This window comes from Photinus pyralis, unplaced genomic scaffold (assembly GCF_008802855.1).
Source record: "Photinus pyralis isolate 1611_PpyrPB1 unplaced genomic scaffold, Ppyr1.3 Ppyr1.4_LG7, whole genome shotgun sequence".
Lineage (NCBI taxonomy): Eukaryota > Metazoa > Arthropoda > Insecta > Coleoptera > Lampyridae > Photinus > Photinus pyralis.
The window spans coordinates 23803086-23812099 of NW_022170738.1; positions in this window are offsets into that span (position 1 = coordinate 23803086).

Consider the following 9014-nt stretch of genomic DNA (forward strand, 5'->3'; position numbering starts at 1 on the left):
GAGTTTTTGCGGCAGTTGCAAACCTCATTAAGCTGAATTGGCAATTTCTCTTGGAGACGATGTTAAAACGCCGAGTTGAGTTTCATACCTTTTACGTTACTTAAACTTTGTACTTATCAAACATATTTCCACGTTCTAGAATTTATTTCTGCCTTTTGCGGCATAAATCAAATTATTTTAGGTCTCGCATTTAATCTTACGATATTAATTCTGTCTTAAATTTCAAATATGCAAACATAAAAGCGTTAGTTATTACTTATTACCCTACCTCTTGAATTATAGGTGTTATCACGATAGCTGTGGTAAAGTCGTTATTACTTGCTTTACGACTTGAGCGATACACAGATTGCCCTCGTAATAATTTCACATTGTCAGTTACCCTGAGTAGACTAAAATGCAAAACCTTGCGATTGTGTAACGTTAGCTACACTTAAAAGGAATTTGTTCATATTTATTCATTTGGAGAGACATACAAAATAAATGTTTACTTCATTACTAGGTTAAGATCATATTCAGTATGCAATTAGTATTAGACGATTAGTGAGGTAACATTCCAGGACAAATTACTCTCCCGATCGTATTTGCCGCGGCGGCACCTTTATGTTCACAATATGCCCGTACACAGTAGATCTTATTGGTCAAAACAATCTGAAATTATAGTGTCCTTATGCTTTAATTTTTCTTCAAAATATCGTGTCAACTTTCCAGTATTAATCGTAAAAGTTCCACCGAGATAAAGAAAGTAATTTTTTATGTGATTAAATTCGATTACAATTAATCTCAGTTTAACATCAAACTTTGCTTAAAATCGTGCACTTTTTGCCCTCTTCTCCCTAAAACTTTTTCTGTCCAAATATCTTCAGAGTTTTCAAAAGTTTCTTTCTAAAACGTTCTTAACACCCTCGCTATCTACTTATGGACATGTATCACAGGCGGAGACGCATCGAAAAAATCGCCTTACCTGAGCATATATATTGAAACTTTTAGTTTAAATAAAGTGTAAAATTTTTCGACAAATGTGAGATGCGAGGTAATTGCTCACAAAAATATATGAACCGCATTTCGACGGATCCATTTAACGGCAGAGTAAGGGAAATGAGAAATAATATACGTTGTAATTGCTGTGCAGCTTCAGATGCGCCCCAAACTTTTAATTATAACCTAATTTCGTGAATGTTTTCTTTTTTACGTCAAACAAGCGCCGGGTAACGAGAACGTTGTGTCTCGCGTCCCCTCTGACAAAGCATTCAGTCCGTAATTGCCCCCTTTATTTGTCACAGTAGTGTGATAAAATCTAATGTTATGGGTCAAAGATTCGTTCTAACTAGTTTAATGATTTTGAATTATGGTTTCTAGACGAACAACCCCAAATGGCCCACATTCTCTGATAACGCATTAAATAGTGATTAATGCGAGCACTGCTTAACAACTCCAAAAACTTTTCCTGTTTTTACCACTTTCTCATTTTCCTTAATATCTGCAAATGTAGGACATAAATTTTGTCTGTTTTATGAACGTTGCGGTGCAAATTTCTGCGGCTGTTGCCTTTTCAGCACAAGTTAGTGCGCAAAAAGTGTTTCTGTTTTCGCTTTCAGTTAATTTTCGTATTGACTCCACAGAAAATAATGTGGCATTATATATTACGACTCGCCCTTTAACGTGAAAGGGTCGAAAACCGTTTACGGCGTACACTTTTTACGTTCCTAAGGTTTTAATTTATATTTCAGAGAAATCCGCAAATGTTTCTTGTTTGTTTTAGCGCGTAACGCGCTATCGCGCAAGAAAGTGTCCAAAGAGGAATTTGTCAAGAAGTAAAATGTGGTTTTAGGCACTTTTCTGAAATCGATCGCGACGTTCTTCATATGGAAGTCAATATTTCGGAATATCTTAAAACGAAGTCCAAGTTATCGGTTCTGCACGTAATTACACAATATGATAGCGGTTTTGTAGTATGTAATATTACCGCATATAGCATTGTATGGTTATTTTTCACTTGATTATGTCGCATTATCATCTTAATTTAAGTCATTTCTTTGGTAAATCGAGCTGTGGAAAAATATCAGCCATGTTCGCAAATAATCAAGCTCAAATAGTCACGTTGTTTGCATTTCCCAACAAATTTCTAAAGGGGGTTACTTCTGAAAATACTAAAATCAAGATAAGGAAAGTATTTGACATGCCATCACTAGAATTAAGTGCATGTCTCATGTGGAAGATCAGTCGCTTTTAGGCAAAATGACACAAGAAATAACTTAATTGTACATATCTAATGCTGCAACGCCGAAGAATCGACGACATTCCGTTACCTAGATCTCGATCGATTTATAAAAACATCCCCTTGAGCTAAATTCAGTTTTCAGAGTAATAGATGCAGGAATAACTACAATACGAACCTAATGCTGAAAACCTCAAGAGTGCGGTATTTCGTTGTCGAGATCTCGATCGATTTATAAAAGGAGACATTTGAAGGAAATTCGTAAATTATCAACTTCCACAAAGAGACATTGTGTGTGACTTGACAGATCGGTAGCTATTAGACTTAGCGATGCAGGAGTGACACGATAGCATGAATATATTGCCGAAAATCCAAAAGTTCTACGATATTCGGTGATATACTACTTTTTTATTATTTTTCATCTCGATTAAAGCAGAAAGTTTATTCAATTTATTGTACTAAATTCGCCGGAAACGTTTAACCGGGAGAAAATTATTTCTCTCAGAGTACGATTCTACGAGGCAAGATTCGCAAACTACCGATTCACCGGGAACGATTCGCAGCGAATCATTTGCGCTTGAATTTTAAAGGGAAGATGTTCTTGCATTTCCCAATGATTTTTTTAGGAACCGTAAGAAGGTCTTACTTGCATAGTTACATTGTAGAAACTATTTGTGAACATTTCTAATGCGTTCCTTGCCTGATTAAATTTTAATACCTCAATTGTTGAGGAATATCCTTTTGTGTAATCAACAGCGACGTTATTTCGGTCAAAACCCCGAAAGTAATAACAGGACAGCAGTATATGAGAATATTTCATTCTAAATAAATTATGTTTCTTTATCAGGCGAAAATTAATTAACGCACGTGTTTTATCGTTGTTAAAAGATAACGCAAGTGTTTCGAGGAATTGGACGTTTTTAATTGGAGAGTTGGGGTCGTTTGGCGCCTTCCGTTGGCGTTGTGAATGGCGATTTATACGAAATTTCATAAAAAAAGGAGATTATGGGTTATAGCTGCGTGAGCCTACTACCAAAATCGCCAAATAAAAATTAAAAAACATGTTTTGAAATTTAGCTAAATTATTTTTTTGATTTTTAGGTCCAGGTTTTATGTTTTTTCTCATCTCGAAAACTATCAACTCAACTCTTTCATAACCGCTTATATCTAGAAAATGAAAGCTCATTAAATTTTCAACAAAAAAACCATTTGGGACACATATGCCGCACCTGACTATATTGAACCATTGAACAAAAACACTATTTAATTAATGATTGAACGTGGTATTTTGCTCATGCAAGATAGGGTACGAACCAAGGTGTGGCTGTTGGAAGGCAGACGTCTCATGCTCGGTCGACTGCATGAAATTTCTAAGGCGTTCAGCCTTGTTTGTGTGAGTTTAGTGCGCTTTACATCGTAAATCTTGTACGAGCGGATTAATTGGGTCATTAATTAAGAAAACTGTAAGTAATTTAAAGATTTCTTATTTTATTTGTCGACCGCTTGTGTGTGGGGTAAGTTGGCCAAACAAGCTTTGTAAGATTATGGGTACCTGTACAGAAAAGAACTACGAAGTAATGTTTATTCAGTTAGCGATAGATTACGAGAAATACAATAAATATTACTACGTGGTTCTTTTTGTATACCCATAATTTCACATTGAACCAGAAAAATGTAAAACTTCATAACAAGCTTTTATTTCTTGCAGGGATCTTGTTTTAATTTGTTTCATTGTGTTTTGGAATAAATCATTGTGCGACCCGGACAGTTTTCATGTAAGATTTCTTCTATTGGCGCCCAAGGTTTGTTTCAGATCTTAATAAAAGGTGTAGTTAATTTTTTGGAACTTTTAGAAGATGATAGAGATACAGCAAATCAACAAACACTATCACTTTTATTGTACAAAAGCCATAAGTACATACTTAAAAAATACACGCACTAAATGCTAAATACCGAAGCATGGACGTTGTAGTTGTTTTCTTTATCGGTGACAACTTTTTTGGAGAGATCGTATGAATGAAGTTGTAAAAGATTCAAACTCCATAAAATAACATGCCTCAAATTTTGCGAACTCCATTAATGAAAACTTCTTCCTTTTTCAAATTTATTGTGGACTATTTATCCCCATCGTTCAATCGCGACTGCCAAATTCACGCTTCCCCATGCTAAAGGTCAAGACTGGGTTTTACAATCAAATAAAATCCCCAAACAGAAATGACGACATATTGATTTGCGATAAAAGCGTTAAAAGGACCATTAAATACAGGATTAAATATGAAAACGAACGATATGATTGCAATAACAAAGAGTCTTAGTTAGATTTGCTTAATGTACCATTAAAATTGTTTTAAAGCGAGAAACATTTTGTTGGCTTCCTACTTAGCTGAGAGGTGCATAAATATGCAATTAATTTTTCTTTAGTCCTTCGAAGGCGAATCTCGAAGCCCTCGAAATTCGAATGAATGCAAATGTGTATAAGAGGGTTTTTGCGCTCGCTCGGCTAATCTTGTTTATTTTTAAATACCTAATAATGTTTCGAACGGAAGCAATGGATTATTTCATTTTCTTGACTTTCAAGTTGAAAATTAATAAATTCTGCCACTTCACGAAAAAACGCGAATCGCGCAATTGCCTTCTCAGAACTAAGCCGCCCCGCCGAAGAGAAGAAGGAAAGTACAAAATGTAATTTTCGGGATCGCGATGCAAATCTAATTATTTGACTTTTATACTCGTGCTCTCCAGAAATTTTAATAATGGCGACTTTTCTAATAACCGTCCTCGTTGTTTTCTTCTTTAAAAAAGATGTGAGATAATTATTTTCCGCCTTTAAAAGCGTAAATTGGGGCAGCGGAGATTCTCCTCATCCTACGATTTGCAACGATTCATTTTAAAGTAAGATCACTGCAGTCTTGCTTATATGAATATTCATTTCAGTTGATTCGGTTTTTGAATTAGTCCCTCCTTTAAACTTTAGCTATAACGTAAATATGTTCGTTTGGCAACTTTCCGCATGAACTTATAGTAGTTTATCGGAATTCCAATTAAATTCAGGGTTGGAAGGGAATATTAAATTTTGTTGACGACGGCTTAAGTATTTCTAGCTATTTCATAAATATATTCTTGAACGAAGTTCATACGAGAAAATAAGATTCTGAAAACTTCACAGTATCTAATCAACTGGTTTTGCCATGATTAGGTTTCAAGTACCTAGTGGAGTTGAAACCTTTAAATCTCACTCAATCACTTAGGCAATGTAACAAAAAACAGTAATCGTCATTATAAATCCGGAATATCGGAAATAGCAATCGGGACAGCCTGTATGTAACATAATTTAAGTTAATTCATAAGATCTGGGTAGATTTTTTTTCAAATAGACAAAACTAGAAAAATTTTTTATTGTAATTTTAGTCGGTAATTGTTTGTTTCATTTAGTTCCATTTGCTGTTTTTAGTTCGTATGATAAATTTAAAAAGGGAACATTTCATTGATAATTAATTGAATTAATATCTATATGGTTAGGTGTTGTTATCGGACAAGAATTAATTGGTTTTTTCAGCAAAAAATGTCACTCGCGAGATAAGCGATTCAAATGTTTTATCAGTTCTGGAAACGCAGAGGAATTTCAAGTGTCGTCTGGTTAATAACAAACAGTTATTAGGGATACGTTACGTGCCGGTAAAATTAACTTTGTAGTGATAACTTATATCGATATGCATGCCCACAAATTGTAAAGATGAAACGAACGCTAGTCAAAACCGGTCTCCAAAATATGACAAGGAATCGGATCGCGAGTCAGGTAATTTTGAGATCATAATCTGCCCGGTTGGACGATCTTAGAGACCGAGTGGAAAAGAGCCATTCTATTCAAAGAGAGGAGTCATTTCAGCGTAGAATATTTTGGAATTACTGTGGACTTATTTTAAGACCGTGAGTGATTTAAAGTTTGCTCTATTGATGAAAAAAAAAGCTCGTAACGAGGACAAATAATATTGGACATGGGTACATGAATACAAAGAAAGACATTTTTCACAGGCTTTAAATAGGACGGGCATATGCGTGTAAATTTAATTAAATAATGGACAGTTTTCCGAACAGCATTTTGTCATTGAAGAGATTATATTTACAAAATCCATACTGAATATCCCAGTACACAAAAAAATTCCCATTAATTTATTAGACTACGTAAGAGTTTAAAATGATAAACCCCGCTACCGGGAACAGTAAATGCGGTAGATTCCCTACTAGATTCCTTGATGGAAATTTACCAATAAGCAGATTTTCAAAAATGTTGCACTTTGAAGCCTATCTAAAATTGCGATGACATATGGTAGTGGGCGCGCGTCTTTTTTGGTAACTTGATTTAGGGCTCTAAAATCCATACAAAAACGATACTTTTTGTCTCCTGACTGTGGGACTAATAAAACGGGAGACGACCAAGAAATTATTGAAGGATCAATTACCCTCCAATTAAGCACCTTCGTTACCTCCGCAACGATGATCCTTTGTTTAAATGACAAAATGGCATAGTACCACTGTTTTATTGGACTAGTATCAAGCAACAAAACGATTTCATGTTCCACTAGTTCCAAAGACCACAACCCTTCTCCCAATACTTTAAAGTTGACCTCAAGTAAATCTTCCAACTGAGATTTTTGGTCTATTGTTAAAGTGTCTTGACTCAATCCCAAAAACTTCAATGGTTCATCACAATTCCATTCATTTCTTTTTAAATCCGGTACAATGTCTATTGCGATCCAGAAGTCCATAGCTAATAGTGCAACACTAAAATATTTATAAATTTTACCCTTACTATTAAATATTAAGACGGTAATTTCTCCCGCAGACAAACATGATTGTCCATTACCTCCCACGTATTTGACTTTTTGCTTCGAAAAGCCTAATTTGAGTAATATGTTGCTGTGTAAACAATGCCAGTTGGGACGTTGTAGCATGTTTTGAGACATTTGGGCTGAATTCGGGTGTCTAATTGTTTTATTATGTTCATTAAATTTTTTTCTAATTAAATGTCGTGGGTCTAATAACATTTTAACACAAAACAATTTTTGAGAATCGAGCGTATAGTCAAAGTCTTATTTGTTTATTTTCTTCATAAATGAGTATTTCTTGGAATTGTTAGATTAGGGAATTTTTGTACTTCACTTTTATATGTTATCAAGGTGCTCATTAATGCGAATGTAACAGTTTCGATATCATTTATTAATATTTTCGGTAATTTGAGAAGGATAAAGGTAATTGTTCTAGAGATAACGTGACAATTGTTATCATTAAGAAACAATTGTATTCTTAGATGGAAATGTTGATTTAGATAAGGAAAATTCTAAAAATTAGTGTAGATGTCTGTTTATTGTCATTTCCATGCAGTTTTTATTAGTTAATAAAGTTTTAAGAAATTTAAATGAGGGGTTTCCATTTAAATACGGGAAGAGTCGGGAAGAAGACGCCTTTGGTTAGTTAAGGAGCCCGAACTGCTGTCCGTTCGAAGTAGTATTTTTTTGCATAAAATTTTTCGAGGCTGTGTTACGGTCGGTTTATAGAAACCTTTTTGCCAGTTTTGAGTGCCACTCTTTAGAAGAGAAAAAAGGGGTTGAATTTTGCCCAGTTCGTGGCCGACTACGGTTTGACAAGCTGTCAAGCTGAAGGCCGGTTTGTTTTTCGATTGTGCTGTTTTCGAAGAAGGCCTATGTGCCAGTTTTTTGAGTGAATTTGTTTGGAGCGTGTACAGTGAGTTCAAGGTTTTGATAAGTACAGTTTCGGAGAAAGGGTTGGTAAAACCACGTGTCATGAGGTGTTTCTGGTTATCGTCGGTTTGATCAGTGATTTGTGCTAGGATTTGTGTGTACGAATTTTATTTGGACATTTTGACTCGAAAACTGTAAGTGACTTTAAGTTTTGCTTGGTTATTTATTGTAATTTTACTCTGAACACTCATGTGGAATTTTAATTAGATCTTGTGGTCCATTTCCACGTTAACAGGATTGTAAAGATTGTTTTACTATTGTGTATTTGTAAAATAAAGTTTGTTTGCGTAATAATACGAAAGTTATGTGTTCATTCGGACCCTTTTTACGGCGGACAGAGAAGTTTTATGCTCAATTACGATTAATTTTACTGATTTTCGTCCAAAGTTCATTGTAAGTGTTAGTCAGAATTTAGTAACAGACCGTTTGGAATTTAAGGATTTTGATTTTGCCACTGTCTGCCGTGAATCAGAAATCTAAGGTCAGAATTAAATCTTTTGTTTGTGTCGAGGTGAAGATCCGCACCTAGGAAGGTTATCATTTAAGAGTTAGCTAGTGTTTTGTGTACAGTCCTTTTTGGCCTGGGATTCTTACACACAGCAATATTAAACCCTGGTAGGTAACGTTTCACATTATCACGCATTTCTGTTACCTTCGAATATACAACTGTGAAGAAATTTAAACAAGGAACAGCTTAGCCATTTCATAATATTATACAGAGGGATAAAATCAACATAAAGCCAACTGTTTTCGGCTTATATTGAAAAACACTTTTCCGTTTATATCCACCAAAAGGAGCACATCTGCGAAACTCTAACATTTTAACAACAGGTAGAATAAATTTGCACATAGATAAGAAAAAGCTCATAACCATATAGAAATCGCCTTAAAGTTTACAGTTAGGGGAGCAAATGCGCGTTTCCTTTCCTTGTAAATGAAATACCGGATTAGAAAATCGCCCATAAGATTATGCTTCTGATATTCTAGTATACTGCGAATGATACGGAGCACAACTTGTAAGGTTCACATTTGAACGTGCA